Raw genomic sequence first — 19,477 nt, forward strand, 5'->3', positions numbered from 1 at the left:
AATCAATTCTTCCTTCTCCGTGCTGCCTGAAGTCTAGCCAGTAGCTGACTTCACCATCCCATCTACGACTGCTTACAATTAAAGAGTATGACCACTTGCTTGGACTGACCAACGAGTACGGGATTGAGTCTTCTTTTTTGTGTGGGGGGGGGGCATTGGCAAGTAGCTTCAAATTATTCAGATATTCTAGACTGAAGCCACCAAAGGGGCCAGGTCAGTACCTAGAGAACTGCCTTTAAATCCAGGCAAGAGGAGCCCTTGCCTTGGGTCCCAGGTGTTGGAGGGCTCCATGTATCACAAATAACAAAATATAAGTTTGTTTTCTGTTTAATCCCATAAGAAAATTTTTTTAAATATTAGTAATTCATTGGCTAACAAGAATTATAGAAGAGTATCATTCAAGCCAAACCCCTTCTCCTCGCCCCCCAACCAAGACCAGATGTGGGGCTGAGTGTGTGTGCAAAAGAAAGAAAAAACCACTGCCTCTTGATTAAGAAACCAAATAAAGAGTAGCTGCTTTCATTTAAATCTGACTATCCCAAATTCATCCAAAGTGGGTATCCCGACAGGCCAGGTGTCTCTGTTAACTGATCTCCTCCATCCTTTCTACTCAGATGGTGTAGTCTGGGGAAGTGCTTAGATGACCTACTAGTCCTCAGTTGGAGAGATCACATGTGAAGGAGAAGCTGACCACGTCAGCCCCTGGAGAGTATGACCATGTCAGTCCACATTCTGGGCTCAAGCTGATCCAGTCACCGCCCTGGAATCTGGAGCTCTGGCCCAGGTTCCACTCTGCCTTCACTGGCAGATTTAAGGCTTACAGAGGATAACTGGCACAGGGGAGAACGTGGCATCTTTAATCTACAAGCCTCAAGAGCAATACCCAGCCACAGGCTAGAGGGGCCTGACTGGAAACCTAAGCCTGGCTGTGAGTGTTGTGTGATCTATAACTTTTAAATATTTAGACAGATGGTAGATGAGCCTCCATTTACACCCTTGCCCTGGACCTCGCAAATGTTAGAGGAAGATCTGTTTCTGTGTCACCTCCCAGTCAGAGCACCCACCTCTGAGTTCCCTTTCTCAGCTGCACCACTAGGGATGGATTCTGAACCACCAATGACCACACTTCTGAAACAAGGAGGAAGCAGTGATGGTTAGATCACGATGGCTTTCCAAGGCCAACATCAGGCAACTTTGCTGACACATATACCCTTGTAACAAGTGTCCTATTGTTCAATAGCAATCCATCTCCTCTTGGTTAGGGGACAGATTAGGGCTGTTGCCTTTGCTTTTAGCAAACCTACAAGAGGAAGTATGAATGCACAGCAGCTGGAGAGTCAAATATTAAGAGCAAAACCTAATGCGATACAGCCCGACCACAAACATACTGAAAAAACACGAACAGTTGAATTTCTATGATCAAAAATGTTACTTTCTTCCTGAATCCAGAAGTGAGTTAAAAAAAAAAAAAAGACGTACCAAAGGATACCCATAACCAAGCATAAAAACAAATTTTTATCCATATATTGAAGGTGGGCAGTGGGAAAAAAAAGGAACAAAAATAAATATGTTTAAAATAAAAAGCTGCCTTGCACTTTCAGGTATGTCTTCAGCTATCAATTAACTACTTGATCAATGCAACAGGATCCAGGCAGCTCATATGAAGAAAATTAGCCCTTAAGAAGCTGGTCTCTACAAAAGGATTCTATCCCGTTGATGGAAGGCTAACAACCTCTTCAGCTGAAGCTGCCTCTGTGGGTCCAGGAGAGGAATCAGAGTGGGACCATCTAAGAGGTTGGCATCCGGAAGATTCCAGACAGAGATTAAAATGACTTGCTCCTTGGTCCTAATGATGGTCTGCCAACAGGGAGCGCTTTTTGGAGAAAATTTCAGAAATTTTCTTCAAAGTATTTTCATACTATTAATACGTATTTAATAGTCCCGGTAGAGGGTTTTTAAAAAGATTCTTTTGAATTATACAATCTGTTTTGCTTTGGTTTCTTCAATTCAGAAAACATCTTTTTGAAGACTAACCAAGTAGTTAAAGTGCTGGGATTTGTAAATCAAAGCATAAACATCATAAGCTCCTGCCTGCAAGGAATCCCATAATCTAACAGGAAGTGAAGCAGACAAGTCCACAAGTAATTAGAGAGAGAAAGGACTGTTGTACTCCCAGCAAGGTCATCTAACGTACTCTGGATTCTTGCCATACAGACAAAAACTAATACAGGGTTGAACTCAATATTGTTTGTGTGGTGGCATAAACTAACCAGTCTTCCTCACTACCTCCCATCCACCAGCTTTTATCAGAAGATAGACTTAGAATCAAAGATGTAATCAGATCCAGCCAGTCCAAGCTGACGCCATTCCCCCTCTCCCTTAAGGTAGCAAAGAGAATGTCCATTAACAGTAAGTAAGATGGGTCAGGAAAAGCCAAGAGATGCTCAGATCAGTAACCAGAGAGTCTACATTTCATAAGATCAAGAATAAAACTGCTGCTGACAGGAGAGATTCTATTTCTTTACTAGGGGACTGTACTGCATCATCTCTGGGAAAGAATAAGGTTTATAGTTACAAGACCTGCTTACTTCACAGGTGACATCATAACGATAATGATTTAGGTCAAAATTCACAGTGGTTGAAACACTGAGGGGTATGTGGAATCTAAAAAAAAGACATAAATGAACCTATTTACAAAACAGAAACAGACTCACAGACTCAATGGGTGAAAGATTGAGGGGTATGTGGAATTAAAAAAAAAGATATAAATGAACTTATTTACAAAACAGAAACAGACTCACAGACATAGAAGACAAACCCATGGTTACCAGGGAGTAAAAGGGATGGGGAGGGACAAATTGGAAGTTTGAGACTTGCAGTTATACTAACTACTATACATAAAATAGATAAACCACAAGGTCCTACTGTAGAGCACAGGGAACTATATTCACTATCTTGTAGTAACCTATAACGAAAAAGAATATGAAAACGAGTATCTGTATGTATAAGACTGAAGCATTGTGCTGTACACCAGAAACTGGCACAACATTGTAAACTGACTATACTTTAGTAAATAAATAACTTATGCAAAAGTATAAATCCAGCAGATACTAATGAAAACCTTTTTTTTCACACTCCAGTTACCCAAAGTTACTGGATCCCAGGATACTAACAAGGTAGCCCTAGCCATGAACACCCTCAGTTTGATCTCAGTAGGTCAGGCCATAATCAGAGACTAGCTGTGAGCTAGCCAGGTATCTGGATATATCTGTTAAGCACCTTCAAGACTCAGTCTACCCATCACCTTCTTATGAGTTATTCCCGTTCCATTCCAAGCTAAGATATATGGGATAGTCTCTCTGTTTCCATAGCAACTTATAACATTCTCAATTATTAAATACTTCACATTGCTCTGTGACTATTTTCTGATCTGCCCTGGATTCAGGGCTTTGATGTCCTTCAGGAAATGATTTGAGTTTGCTCTTCCTATATCCCAAGCATAACAGTTAATAAAATTTCTGAGGATCCTGAATGGTCTTCAGGAGGTTACCATACGTTACAGGTGTCACTGCTTTGTTCACAGTTCCTTTTCTGACTATAGCAACATTGTACAGGGATACTACCAGTTCCTGTTAGTACCCAGGATCCACAGCTATTCCTGAACAAGTGCCTTCACAGATAATCCACCACAAATGTCAGTTCCTGCTGTCCACCCACAGCAGGGATGTACCTATATTAGCTGCTCCACTTCCACCATCTGGCAGGTCCAATGCCATCTCAGCTGTGAGCTCCTTGAGGACAAGGATTGGTTTTTATTCCCCATCCCTAGAATCTAACAAATAGTAGGCATTCAAACAAATTGGTTGGCTGAGTAGCATCCTTGCTGATGGTCTAGCTTAGTTTTAGTTGCATTTCTAAATTTCTTGAAACTTACTACTTCAGAGAGGTAAAAATAACCTGCCTGTGGTCATCCAGCCATAAGTTGCAGTGCAGGAATATAACCTTATGTCTACATGGGCCAGGGACCATGCTCCCTCTGCTGCACCACATTGCTTCTCACAGAACAATTACATTAACCAGAGTCCTTCATACTAGACCACAAAGAAATAATTTAGAAGTTGCAATTTCAGGCAGTAGATAAGGTAGTGAGGAAGAAATTTTCAGTTAGAAGGACTTTCCCTGGTACTTGCCTCATAATAATAGCAAGCTTACTACATTTCATACTGAGCTGGCTCTGTTCCAGACACCATGCTAAGTATTCTAGGTTTATCAATCCATTTAATACTCATTGGAAAGAGGCTGGTAATATTTTTCCTATTTTATGGATATAGAAACGGGTTCAGAGAGGAAGACTGCCAAAGGCATGAGGCTATCAGAGTTGATGGACCCATGACGGAAAGCCAGATCTCTCTGGGTCTTTACAATCCTCAAACAAGTTTAGTTACATACCTAATTCACGTTTCTGGAATAAATATAAAATCCCATGTTATTACGATCTACACTAATGATCAATGAAAATCAGTAATTAAATGCACAATCTTCAATTGAGAGGAATGACAAATGCATGTTAGGAGGTTTAAAATGTTAGAGTCATCCTAACTGATAAAATGCCAACAAACTCACTGGGAACAGCAACAATTGAACTACCTAGAGATTAAAAAGTGCCACAAGTTAGGGGTTACAAAATGAGATTTGCATTCAAAAGCATTGCTGTAGGTGCTGCATGGAGAACGACTTAAAAAGGGGCAAGAATGAATGCAGAAATACAGTGGAAGGCTATTGCCATAATCTTGGTGAAAGCTGACAACATTCTGAATACAACCTGAAGTGGATTTGGTATTTCAGCCTATATATTAACATCCCATGCCAGCTCTATCCTAGGAAATGTCTGACAGAAGACATTATATGACAAACAAATATTTTCTCTTTCCAATATTCGCTTGGGAAACAAAAAAACTAAAGAAACAGATCATTCAAGGCTCTGTAGCATGTGGGTGTGTTGGGGAACTCCATTTACAGAGAAGCTCCCTAACCATCAATCCATGGTAGCACACAAGCTCTTAGAAGAAAAACTTGCTAGGGAGGCCTTAAAGGGACAGTGGAAAGCAAGCAGGCGTTATCAGTGGCACTAATGTGCTCCACAAAGAGCTAAATCTAAGGGCCATGAAAAGTTCTGCAGACATTACAACACAAAAAAAGTGCTGCCCCTACCAACAGTATGCGTAAGAGCAAAGCTAATATAACCATATACCTGGGAGCAATTCAGAGTCAATGAGAATGAACCTGGACAATGGAAAATGAAGAAAGGTAATGAACAGAAGAAGAAATAATGTACTTTTAGCTCTGTTTTTCAATTAACAACTAAGGAGCAGTAGTCATCAATTATATTCATCCTGTATCAAGCATTGCCCCCATAAAATAATGTGGAAATAGTTAAGAGGAATTCCTGTCCTAAGTATATTTTCAACTGAACTCAAAAATTTATTAAGAACCCACCATGTGCTAGGAAACAGAGCAAAGATGCAAGAATGAGTAAAATATGGTTCTGACCTTCCAAGAAATCACCATGTAAAGAGAAAGCAGGAATAAATACTGTTAATTATGATGATAGCAGCTATGATTTTTCCAGGCAGTTAATCTATGTGAGACAGTTTGCCAGGTGCATCCATATATTATTAACTTAATCCTTAAGCAACACTGAGAGGCAGGTATAAATATTCTCATTTTTTTAACATTTTTTATTGATTTATAATCATTTTACAATGTTGTGTCAAATTCCAGTGTAGAGCACAATTTTTCAGTCATACATGAACACATATATATTCATTGTCACATTTTTTTCTCTGTGAGCTACCATAAGGTCTTGTGTATATTTCCCTGTGCTTTACAGTATAATCTTGTTTATCTATTCTACAATTTTGAAATCCTGTCTATTCCTTCCCACCCTCTGCCCCCTTGGCAACCACAAGTTTGTATTCTATGTCTATGAGTCAGTTTCTGTTTTGTATTTATGCTTTGTTTCTTTTTGTTTTTGTTTTGTTTTTTAGATTCCACATATGAGCGATCTCATATGGTATTTTTCTTTCTGTTTCTAGATTACTTCACTTAGAATGACATTCTCCAGGAGCATCCATGTTGCTGCAAGTGGCGTTATGTTGTCAGTTTTTATGGCTGAGTAGTATTCCATTGTATAAATATACCACAGCTGCTTTATCCAGTCATCCATTGATGGACATTTAGGCTGTCTCCATGTCTTGGCTATTGTAAATAGTGCTGCTATGAACATTGGGGTGTAGGTATCATCCTGAAGTAGGGTTCCTTCTGGATATATGCCCAGGAGCTGGATTCCTGGGTCATATGGTAAGTCTATTCCTAGTCTTTTGAGGAATCTCCATATTGTTTTCCACAGTGGCTGCACCAAACTGCATTCCCACCAGCAGTGTAGGAGGGTTCCCCTTTCTCCACAGCCTCTCCAGCATTTGTCATTTGTGGATTTTTGAATGATGGCCATTCTGACTGGTGTGAGGTGATACCTCACTGTAGTTTTGATTTGCATTTCTCTGATAATTAGTGATATTGAGCATTTTTTCATGTGCCTATTGATCATTTGTATGTCTTCCTTGGAGAATTGCTTGTTTAGATCTTTTGCCCATTTTTGGATTGGGTTGTTTGGTTGTTTCTTATTAAGTTGTTATTCTCATTTTTATGATGGAGAAAACTCAGACTCATAGAGGTTATCTAGATTGCCCAAGACCATATGCTCAGATGACAGTAAAGTCTCACTTACTATGAGGTTCATGTTCTTTCCATCCTACCACATAGTCTTTCCGAAAGTATAGGCTACAGAGTGATATAGACTACATACCTTGAGGATGAGAGGGACACCAGCTAGATTGGCTAAAAAAATAAATAAAAATTTAAAGATAACATTCCAAGCTAGCTCTTATTAAGAACTATTGCAAAGCAGTCAGAAATGGAAAGAAGATGAGGCTGAGCCATGATGGGAGGATTGCCAAGGATTAAACCCAAGGGCCAAACTCTGTCCCCAAGTCTAAAATGCTACCATGGCACTAAGGTTAATTAACAAAGAGAAATGGAGAAGTATCAGCCAGATAACTCAAATGGAGCAGGGAGACACATGCTAGATTCCTTACTTATAAAATGGAGGTGACACCTCCTGATGGAATTGTTGTGAGACTCAAACAAATTAATGAATGATCATAATTGGTAAATTCCTGTATAAACATTAAAAATCACTATTATCACAAAGCACTTTTTGACAAACAGAATTCTAAAGATGCCCAACCAGCAATATTTCCATTCCCTGGTTATTCAATCAAACACTAGGGATTGCTGTGAAGGGATTTTGCAGATGGAATAAAGTTTACTAATCGGCTGACTTCAAGATAGGATACTATCTTGATTACCCAGGTAAACCCAGTGTAATCATATGAGCCCTTAAAAGCAGAAGAGGAATTAGAGAGATTCCTAAAAAAAAAAAAAAAAAAAAAAAAAAAAGGAGGAGGAGGTAGGAGAGATGAAGCAAAAGAGGAGGTCAAAGAGATTCAAAGTGTGAATGCAGGCAGCCTCTAGAAGAGTAGAACCCCTGGCCAACAGCCAGCAGGGAAATGGGGACCTCATTCCTACACCTGCATGGAACTGATTCTACCAACAATCTCAACTTAGAAGCAGATTCATCCTCAGAACTTCCGCAAATGAGTGAAGGTTTGCCAACACTAGATTTTGACCTTGGGGACTCTAAGATGAGCCCAATTGTGCCTCAATTTCTGACCTACAGAAACAGGTAATAAATTTGTGTTGTTTTAAACTGCTAGGTTTGTGATAATATGTTACAGCAGCAATATAAAACTAATACACACATTGCTATTTATCCATTTAGCTAATTCCTTATCTAGACAATGTCCTGGGATCATTTTTACCCACATTTTCCCCTAATCAATTTAACTTCAAGTGTCCCAAAACTGGTTCACAAAGATACTCAAAATTTCATCTGCTAATTTGTACAGACACAGGTCTAGACATATGCAAGTGAGTTGTGAGACTGTCTTTTTACATTGGCAAATATATAGAGACTGAATACTAGAATTGCAAATAGTTATTTTTAGTTTAAAACATATTAACAAGAATTACACTTTAAAAAAATTAAATTTCAACCTTTACTTAAAATTTTTTGACTAATACCTCCAAATAATGCTCAACATTTATGTATAGCTCTTGTGACTATCATGCTGATTCATGAGAACCTCTGGAATCACATAATAAAAAACAAGGCATCTCTTTCCTAATGGATGCTGAGCAATACTGGAATACTGATGGATGGCTAGGCAAAAATCTTTTGCATGTGTTATCTAAGAGGAGAGGTTCAATAAGATCATTATTTTGCCTTTTCTCTTTATCTAAAGCTTCTGCTACTCAAATCCTCCCTGCATTTCAAAGAAGTGTCCATCTCTGACATGAATTGAGGCAAACCCACAAAACGTCAATTATTCTGATACAATTGTCTCTTACTTCAAGAACATAGGGCAAGAGATATGAAGAAGCATTTCCCTGGGGCCTGAACGTTGGTAATCACAGGAGCTGATGTTTGGGGTTAATGGGTCACAATGTGCCAGTGATAAACACCGGATTCTGCGTGAGAGAGCTATCCAGGTGCTTTTAAATAAGTTTTATTTTGGTGTGTTTGTCATCTGGAGGGCCCAAAAAAGCACAGGGCCCTGCATAGAGACCCCTCTTGCCCCAGTTTGAGGCTGATACCTTCCTAAAGATGTTAGTCTGCAACCAAAGATGCTATTTCCTTTTGCTATCTTCCTGAAGAGCATACCATTATCCAGGTTAGGTAAGCATCTCTGCAATAGTACATAATAGAAATTTAAATCTGCACTCTTTAAGCCACAAATGCATACAGACACATAGACACAGACACAGACACACACAAACACACACACACACACACACACACACTTCTATTCATATTCTGAAACAAGTAAGAGACACTTTCTTAAAATCAAAGTATGTTCATCGGTTTTCTTTTAATTTAACCCAAGTTCGCATTATTTTACAGGGGTCAAGAGGTGAATTCTTTATTGATCAATAAAGGTCAATTGCAATATTATTTCCAGTGCCACCACTATGTCTTTGGAATCATCCAAATTACAAATAGAAGTTGGAAGTACTATGTGTCTAGAAAAAATCTTAAGTCCACAATAGACATAAAACTTGAATAAAAGATCCATTAGAAAAATGAACCTTCAGATTGATGATAAATGCTTCACTCATCACTTTTATTGCCAGATTCAAATGATTACCAGATGGTTTTAGCAATTAATTTACATTCAGCACACACTTCTTGAGCATTTAACATGCATTCAGTGCATTTTTCTCTGATACTTTCTCAGTAGAACAAATGTGGTTTAAATAACCTTTGCTCTGGTTTTCTTCCCAAAGATCATTCCCCCTCAAATACCCACTGTATACCTTAATCTTTCTTTTCATCATATTTTCCTTCTTTTTCATCTTCTTCTCTTCCTCCTTTTTCTTTTCTGAAATAAATGTTGGAGATGGAGGAGTCCATGAAAAATCCCTTTGGCCTGTCCTCCAGCACAGAAGGGTGAGGTATGAAAAATTATCGCATGTATTTTATACATGATATGTCAGAGGCTACGTGTACACATGTATAAGAAATAGTACTATTCTTTACCTATAGATATTCAAGTTCACACTCAAGTTCAAACAGGAGAAAACGTGGCACTATGGAAAGAGCATGAACTTTAGAAACAGACGGCCCTGAGACTGACTCCCAATTCTTCCACTCACTAGTTATGCGGCACTGAATGATTTAATTAAATTCTCTGAAACTTAGGGCTTCATTAGTAGGATGTGGATAATTAACACATGTATTTTAAGCTGTTTTAAGGATTAAAAGAGTCAAAGGTTATAAATTACATAGCACAATACCTTGCAACACTTTTATTGGGCGATACTCTTACGTATCAATGGTAGATACTTAAAAACTGTTAGTTCCTTTCTCTAATAGTTATGAAACTGCTATCACATATCAGGCACTCTGCTGCACCCTTCTATGGGTATATTTCACTGGAAGCATGTTATATTTCACTACAGCCTGTGCGCAGAGGGTTCCCAACGCAGCCTGAAAGAGGTATCCATTATGGCGGTAGGAAGCTAGTAGGGAAGGGATGAGGTCAGCTTGGGGTTCTGCTTGCTGCAGATCAGTATATATTTAAATTCAGCCTTGGGACTGAAATTCATAATCCAATATAGAGAACAAAAGCCTCCCCTGTCTCTCAGAGAGGATCTCAGACAGACAGCAGATTTGTCCTAAAATAGGAAATAAATAAAAGTGGTTGGAGTCAGTACCAGGATATTAGCCAAGTGTAAATGAGAAGGGACAACGTAGAGTAAGAAGCCATATGGTATCACTAACACTATCCACTACTAACTGGAGAATTTGTCTGCAGTTTCTGGTTGTCTTAGTCTGTCTTAGGCTGCTATAACAAAAATACCATAGACTGGGTGACTGTAAACAACAGAAATTTATTTCTCACAGTTCTGGAGGCTTAGAAGTCCAAGATCAAGATGCTGGCAGATTCAGTAGATGAGAACCTACTTGACGGCTGTCTTCTCATTGTAACCTCATGTGATGGAGCTCTCTAGGGACTCATTTATAAGGGCACTAATCCCATTAATGAAGTCATGCAGAACCCTCATGACCTAATCACCACCCAAAGGCTTCATCTCTTAATACCATCATATTGGGCACATACAAATTTGAAGGGGATGCAAACACTCGGCCCATAGCGCTGATATATGGAACTCTTAACAAAATACAAAAACAACAGAAACTTAATCAAATAAAAGTTAAAATAGTAGAGGCATTGAAGGAAACAGGGAGCAAAGCCTCTCTATTTAGGACCCAAAGAAAGGGCCAGCCCAGAGAGGGCCATTTCCTGCTCTCAGGAAGAGCAATTATTAAAGCAGAGAAGTGTGGAGGATCACCCAGGCCCAGGAGGGATGATGACAGGTTGGCAACTGTGTGAAGTGAAGGAATAGCCCAGGCCTCAGGGACCACAGGAACAGCATCATCTCAGCTGCTTTTCAAGCCACCCAGGGGTAGCAATGGGAGCTCCATTGATCCTCAAGGAAAAGACCTTACCAGCAAGTGGTCATAAAAGGCCACCAAGGTGAGGGCAAGCCCCTCCAGGACAATGCCAGGATAAGGGAAGAACTTCAGCTGGGTGGAAGCTCTGGGAGCTCACTAACAGAGACAGACTTCATCATACCCAACTCTCTCTCATTGCTTATCTTCATCCAGTGATTTGGCTGGAGGATGAAGGGACGGCATCAGTTTTAAAAGAATCTATGAATTAGATCATACATATATTTACTACAATAGACAATTCCTATTTAACAAAATAAACATTCACTGGGCAACTACTATGTATCAAGTACCCTGCAAGGTGGAAAGGATGTAAAAATAGATACAGAGACAGTCAACTATGATAATATAAAGAAGTGAATAAAAATTTGCAGGTAGAGAAGAGCAAATGGGGAATAGTGGGTTTCAAGTTGCCAGCTAGAACTCTGTTGTTATTTACTGCATGTGTTTTGGAAGAATAAAATACCTACACTGTCATTCAATAATTCCTTAATTTCCTTTTCTTTTGCTGTGAACTCCATACACATACTCCATACAGAGACTTCCTGGCCTATTTCCCCCATTTACCAAGCAGAACTCTAGAATCCAGGCTTATACCATTGTATTGGGCAATGTGGTATGCCACCTAGATGCCCCTGCAGGACTGTAATGCTCAAGGTTCTCCAGGGAAACAGAACCAAGAGGAGATATACAGAGATATATACCTTTGTTATAGGAATTGGCTCACACTATTATGGAGGCCAAGAAGTCCCATGACCTGCTGGCTGCAAGCTGGAGAACCAGGAAAGCTGGTCGTATGATTCAATCCAACTCCAAAGGCCTGACAACCAGGGAAACAATGGTGTAAGTCTTGGCCAAGTCTGAAGGCCTGAGAACCGGAAGCACTGATGTCTGAGGGCAGGAGAAGACAGATGTCCCAGCTCAAGCAAAGAGAGCAAATTCTCCCTTCCTCCACCTTTTTGTTCTATTCAGGCCCTCAACAGAGTGGATGATGCCCCCGACACTGGCAAGGGCAGTCTCCTTTGCTCAGTCCAGCAGTTCAAATGTTAATCTCTTCTGGAAACACTCTCATAGAAATACCCAGAAATAATGTTCTACCAGCAATTTAGGCATCCCTTAGCCCAGTGAAGTTGGTCATAAAATTAGTCATCTCAAGAACTAAAGAATTTCCTCCAGGTTCCAGAAGTTCTAACAGGAGACAACTCTCAGCTGTCAGCCCTATATAGGAAATCTCTCAGTCAAAGAAACCCTAAGGACATGAACTCTGCCAAGGGCAAGTACAGCCAATGACTGACCAACATGAGGGTATAAAGACTCATACCAATACAGACAACTTAGAAGGACCATCCCAGTTTCAGAGCCCCCATAGGGTCAGCTGAGGCTTTCATTGAGAGTGTATCATAGCCCAAATTCCCTCTGTCCAATGCTGCCTTTTTCTCTTTACTTCCGTAAGTGTTGATCCCAAGGGTATTCTCTAATAAACTTCTTGTTTGTTAATCTCTGCTTCCCAGGGAACATAAACTACAACATCATTTACACGGTGGATGGGAAGATACTCTTCTGTGGAATCTGATGGGCCTAAGGATAAAGACCTAAAGATAGTGATATCACAGGCTCCCCAGTGAAACTGTTCAACCAGATCTCTCTACAGTAAAGCTCATGGTTGACGAGAAACCCACCCACAGTTGAACAGAGGCCCTTTGCACAGGGAACTACATTCAATATCTTGTAGTAACCTATAATGAAAAAGAATATGAAAGCAAATACATGTATGTATATGTATGACTGAAACTTTATGCTGTATATCAGAAATTGACACAACATTGTAAACTGATTATTCTTCAATAAAAAAAAACTTATAAAAAAAAAGAAGTGATAAAATGAAGTAGCATATAAAGAAGAGTAATCTGTGAAATAAAAGTGGTTAATTTGAATCTAAAAAAAAGAAGCCCTATCCATGTGCACACAGCTCATAATTAGATTTTTATGTCCCACTCTTAAATATGAATGGTCAACAATAATTACCAGCTATTTGAGAAAAACATTTACAAATGAAAGACAGAGACCAAAATAAACAGAAATTAACAACTTAATAAGGAAACAGACTATGCAAGGAGTTAGAACCCCTCAAAATCAATAGTTTCGGAGAGATAAGAGAAAGCAATACATCCATAAAACAAAAATCAAAGTTTATTAAAAAATAAAAAGGAATATTCAGAGGACATAATGATTGGAAGTTTCAAAATATGATAATAGGAATGAAAAATTCAATTGCACTTTGGCACACAATATTGAGGAACTATCCCAGAAAGCAGAATTTTTTTAAAAATATTAAATGGAAACACTGGTCCTATTTTTTGATACTCAAAATATTATGAGTTCTGGAGAGAATGAAGAATATAAAAATTTAAAAATTATTTTAGAAGTAAGTTGATAATTTTTTACATAAAAACAGGAGGCTTTGTATTTTTAAGGGCTTACTGGGTGCCCAGAATAATGGATAAAACAGACCTATACAAAAGCATGTCAATAAGAAAATTCAGAGCTACAGGAATAAAGAGAAGATCCTCAAAGGTCTATACACGTTTCATACAATAAGATCCCAAACCTATACAGGCTTAGTACAAAGGAAAATCAGAATGGCATTGGACCTCTCAGCGGAAACTAGAACAGGGCAATGCTTTCAATGTTTAAAGAGAAATTTATTTTCAACTAAGAATTCTATACCCAACAGAGCTATCAACTGTGAGAGCAAAGATATTATTTGACATACAATGTTTCAAATTATTCACTGCTGATGCACCTTTTTTTATGAAGTTTTTGGAGGACGTGGGAGTTTTAAACAATCAAAGAACAATACGCAGAATCACAGAAATAAGGAATCCCTCATTAGGGAGAGGCAAAGGGAATACCCATGATGATGGAGAAAGGAGATACCAAGATGACAACTCACACCAAGCACAGACTTCATAGTAGAAAACTCTGAGGTAAACTTCTTCAAGAGGATAAAGTTAATAAAATTCCTGATGTGTTTTTATGTGTTGAGAGGATATTAGTCAACTTCGGGCGAGTCAAGAGATAAATTAGTTATAAATACCTAGAAAACTAAGCAAATAACAATTCAGACTTTTATTAACTACACAGAAAACAATCAGCTGAGCAGAAAAGGAAAAGTTTACCTTATTTCTAAGCTCTAAATAGAATTGACATAGTCATAATAATGTAAACTCTGAATATTTACCTAGCTAAAACTATGATGTATTTTGTGAAATTGGGGGATGGTAAGTGCATATGTGTATGATGGGGCCAGAATGGGGATGAAAAGTAAAAAGAGATAAATTCTTATCTTCCGTAGTGGGAAGTTGATAGATAAATATCAAAAACTAAAAAATCAAACAGTAGCAATATAGGCATGTCATTTAGAAAATGGGAGGTAAATATCTAAAATCAGCTAAAATTGTTTAAAAGTGGTTACTTTTATAAAGTGAGAAAGTGAGGGGTAGGGTGGAGAGCTGGGGCTGCTCTTTTTTTTTTTCTTATAAAAGCATTGTAGAATAAAATGACCCTTTAAACCATGTGCATAAGTAACCGATAAAACTAAAAGCTACCTGAAAATCCTCTAATGACTCTCCATTTCTGTTAAACTACAGTCTAAATATATGAAAATTATTTACAAAATTCTTTCTAATCTGGACTCCGATAGACTCAGTCTCTCTTCTTATCTCTCTCCACATTCACATTCTATGCTCCAACTAAACTAAAAAGACTTCCAGTTCTTTTCATGTGAACCATGAAGAAATGGTTCATAAGTCATGAAGGGACCTTTGACTCTATTCTTTAGTTAAAGAATGGGAGTTTCTGAAGGGTTTAGACAGAGCAGCGTATGAGTGTGGAGAATAAATAAAAAGGAGGCCAGGCTATAAACTTAGAAATCACTTAGAAATCGGTTGCCATGGCAGAGGAGAGGAAGAAAAGAAAATGAACAACGAGAAATGCAGAAATCTAAATTTTGGTCACCACTAATTTGCTGTATAACCTGAAGCAACTTACTTAACTCCTCTAATTCTTGGGCTCCTCAGGGGCAAGATACAAATGTAAAATGGTTTTCACATAAACCTAGTGCTTTTTCAAGGTCACCATCTCAGGGGATGTCACCATCAAACATCCAATAGTCAGAACTCTGACTCATCTCTGACACCCTCCTTCCTCTCCATCTATACATATCCTATCAATCCCCAAGTCCTTTTGATTTAGCCACTAACGTTTCTTTTTTTTTTTTTTTTAATTGATTTATAGTCAGTTTACAATGTTGTGTAACACTAACGTTTCTCGAATCTATTTCTTTCCGTCCCCACCAGTTTGGCCCTAGTTCAAGCCACTCTAGCCTCACATTTGAACTATAACAACTCGTTTCTTATATCCACTTTTGCCCTCCTCCAGTCTATTGTTCACAGTGTATCTGGAGAGATTTTTTTTTTTTTAAAAGCAAATCTGATCATATTACCACCCCCTGCCTAACTCCTGTCAATGGTTTCCTTTTGCTTCGCAGATAAAGATCAAATTCCCAAACATGGACTCCCATTCATGCATAATCAGACTCCTGGGAAGCTACATTTTATGCCACTCTTCTTCTCTGTTCTCTCATCACAGTTGCCTTCAAAAGTGACATGCTTCTTCCCACAGGACCATTGCACATGCTGTTTCCTCCACTTAGAATGCTTTTCTACTCCCTCTCCCCATTCCCCTTGCTTATTCCCAATCATCTTTCAAGTCCCAGCTCATTCCTCACTTCTATAACAAAATATTCTTTGATCTATTCCGGGCTGGGTTAGTCCTCTCATTATTCACTTTTACAATACCCTGGAATTTTTTGTTATAGCACTTGCCACCACTGTGAATAATTATTTTTTATGTGTAACTGGCTATTTAATAACTAGGTCTCAAAGGAAAAATATGAGCTTCCCAAGGACAGATATTATATATTTTATTTAACACTATAGGCACAATGCCTACATAGCAAAATATATTTTGTTTTTTGAATAAATGAACAAGTGAATGAATGAAGTGGGAATATGGAATTCTCTGTTTGCTTCATCCAATTTAGTTATTTTCCATTTCTACCTTGTAGGGAAAGGGTCTTTTAGCATCATAATACAGTAACACTAGTTATAAAAGGTTGTCATCATTAGCAAGTAAAAGATCAGTTTGTCCTAGAGACTCTAGAATCTGAAAAAAAGAAAAAAACATGGAGATCCAGGCCAAGCCAACCAATTGATTTTTCTGGCATTGGACAAAAGAGATGAATAGTTTTAGTAACCTCAAGAAAGTCCCCACAAAATGCATATATATATATATATAAATAAAGACAGCCTATAGGAAAGGGATTTCCAGGAAACCATGGAAGGTCTGAAAGTAACGCAAAAAGGAACAATAAGAAAATATTCATGGTGGGGAGGGTATAGCTCACTGGTAGAGTATGTGCTTATTAGCATGCACATGGTCCTCCTGGGTTCAATCCCCAGTACCTCCATTAAGAAAAATTAATATAAATAAATAAATAAACCTAATTACCTCCCCTCTAAAACAAACAAGAAAGAAAATAAAGCAAATAAATAAATATTTAAAGAAAGAAAAAGAAAATATTTGATGCCATGTTCTGGACTGAGAGTAGGTAATGATGAACTTCAAATAAGATTGGGTTCTTTAAGACAATGGACTATGCCCAAGCCTTTCCAAACTTTGCGTGTATGATGACAGAATTACAAATTAAAAAAAAAAAATTAAAGACTACTCAGCCCAAAACTTAAGAATTTTTTAGTCTAGATCCAACTTTAATTTCCAGCCTCCCTATCACATAATTCCATAAACAGTAAACAGCTCATTGTTTTCCCCAGATGCACCGCATACACTGATGCACCACTGAAACTCAACCCTACTCTCCCTTTGCCTGCACCGCCCACCCCCAAAACATTCCTCAAATCCAGCTCAGATATCAGGCCCCCTATAAATGCTTTCCCAAATCCTCTAGTCAGAAGCCATATCCCTTCATCTTGCTGAACTCCCATAGTCTTTAATTTGTTGTCATTATCATTAGTTATAACATATTGATTTGGTTCTTTTAACCAATGAAAAATAAACTTGTAAACTGCTTTATTATTTACAGAGAACTTTTACACCCAGTTTCCCTTTTTGTTCCCACTCAGCAACAATGCTATAAAGTAATATGTTTATCTTCACTTTATAGAAGGCACATAACTCAGTTAAAAGGGGAAGAGAAATAGATGATTTCCAGAATCACATATCGAATACATGGCAGACCTAGGACTGAAATTCAGATTCTTTGACCCCAGCAATTTGCTCCTTCCATCATTTCAAGTTGACTATCTTCATTTCCTGTCTTGCCTTGCATATAAGTGTGTGAACCTGTGTTAGCATCTCTTCCTAATCAAAAGGTCTTTGAGAAGACATGAATCTGAATTTGCTCTGTAGATGCTTGATGAAATTTGATGAATTGGCTGACAATACAGAAGGTTCTAAGAAACCTGAAAGTCCAACAAGGATTGACTCAGAAAGGCATTTTCTTGATATCTGGATTTCATTGCCATATGAAAACAGCCACCCAAGCCAGTGTGAACATCTAACAAATGAGTAAACTTGCAGAGTTTGGGGTATATTAGGGCTCTAGACACATTGTTAGTGTTGTTCATAAAGGGAATGAGAAAAGAGAAGCTGTTTCTGAAGGGGGAAGCAGAAGAGAAGCTTGTGGTGTGACGGATTCTCACTAAGAGAAAATTATTCAGGTATGTCCGTTCAAAGAGAAATTACTTAACAAGCATGCATTGGGCCCTATGCTAGTCATCTATTGTTTGGTAACAAACTACGCTAAAACTTAGCAACTTAAAACTGTTTGTTTCAGTGGGGCAGGAATTTGGGCTGGCTTAGTCGGGTACCTCTGACTTCGAGTTTCTCATAAGGTGACAGTGAACTGCTTAGCCAAGGCTGCAGTCTCACCTCAAGGCTCAAATAAGGGAAGATTTGCTACCAAGAGTCCTCGGGTCCTCGCTGCCTACTGACCAAAGATACCAGTCCCTTGCGCTGCAGGCTACTCTGCAGAGCTACGCACAGCGTGGCAGCTTTCCTCTCCCAGGGTGAGAACTGAGAGAGACAACGCCAAGTGGAAGTCACGGTCTTTTTATAACCTAATATCAACAGTGACAACTCATCAATTCTGCCACATTCTATTTATTAGAGTTGAGTCACTAGGTAGAGTCCACAGTCAGGAGGAGGAGAACATACAGAATACAAACCGGGATTACAGCGGACCATTTTAGAGGCTGCCTATCACAGACCCTGAGCTAAGTAATATACATACTTTATCTCATTGATCTCCAAAATGTTGCGATATATTATATCTTAGCTTTACAATTAAGGAAATTGGGGCTCAGAGAGATTACATAATTTGTTCAAAGCCATATAGCTAACAGGAATAAAGTCAAAATTTAAATCCAAGACTGATTCCAAAGCCAGTTAGTTACAGGTAGACTGATCAACACGCCCTGTTCACCTAGGACAGGTTCAGTTCATGCCTGTTATCACAGTGTAATTGTTAACAGCACATACTTTCATCTCCACAAAAGTTCAGGTTTGGATGGTAACTTACGGAGCCATCCTAGATGTAGATATACAAAGGAGTCTCATTTCAAAAGTCAGCTCTTCCTGAACCCTTTCTCCAATCCTCCAAGGTAGGGCTTTACACAGAATATGTACTCAGTTCTGATTAATTGAACTGAATCAAATTGATTGCTCAATGCCACTGAACTTAGAGCACCTAGAAACTTTAGTAGAGATATGAACTAATAACATAAGTAATACCATCAGAGAGACAAAGGAAAGACTAGACAACTTTCATTCTTTCTACAAATATTTACTGAACACCTACGCTGAGCTAGGTGCCGAGCAGATGTGAATCCGTGTTTCTTTCCTCAAGGACAAGATCTAGCAGAAACCTAAGATTCTATAATACAGGTGATCCATGCAAAGGTAATATAAATGATTTTATCCTTCTAGGCCTTGTGTCTGTCAGTCTAGAATTCTCTCATTCCAACTGCCCACCTACCTGATTCCTAATTATCTTTTAAAACTTAGTTGAAGCAACATCTCCAGTGAGTCCTCAATGACACTTTTCCCCCATCCCTCCAGTAGAGTTACCCTTTCCCTTGTTTCCTGCATGTCTTATCCTAAACTCATACTGCAAGGATCGTCTAACAGAGCAGCTTCCCCTCC

This window comes from Camelus bactrianus, chromosome 10 (assembly GCF_048773025.1).
Source record: "Camelus bactrianus isolate YW-2024 breed Bactrian camel chromosome 10, ASM4877302v1, whole genome shotgun sequence".
NCBI classification, from domain to species: Eukaryota; Metazoa; Chordata; class Mammalia; order Artiodactyla; family Camelidae; genus Camelus; species Camelus bactrianus.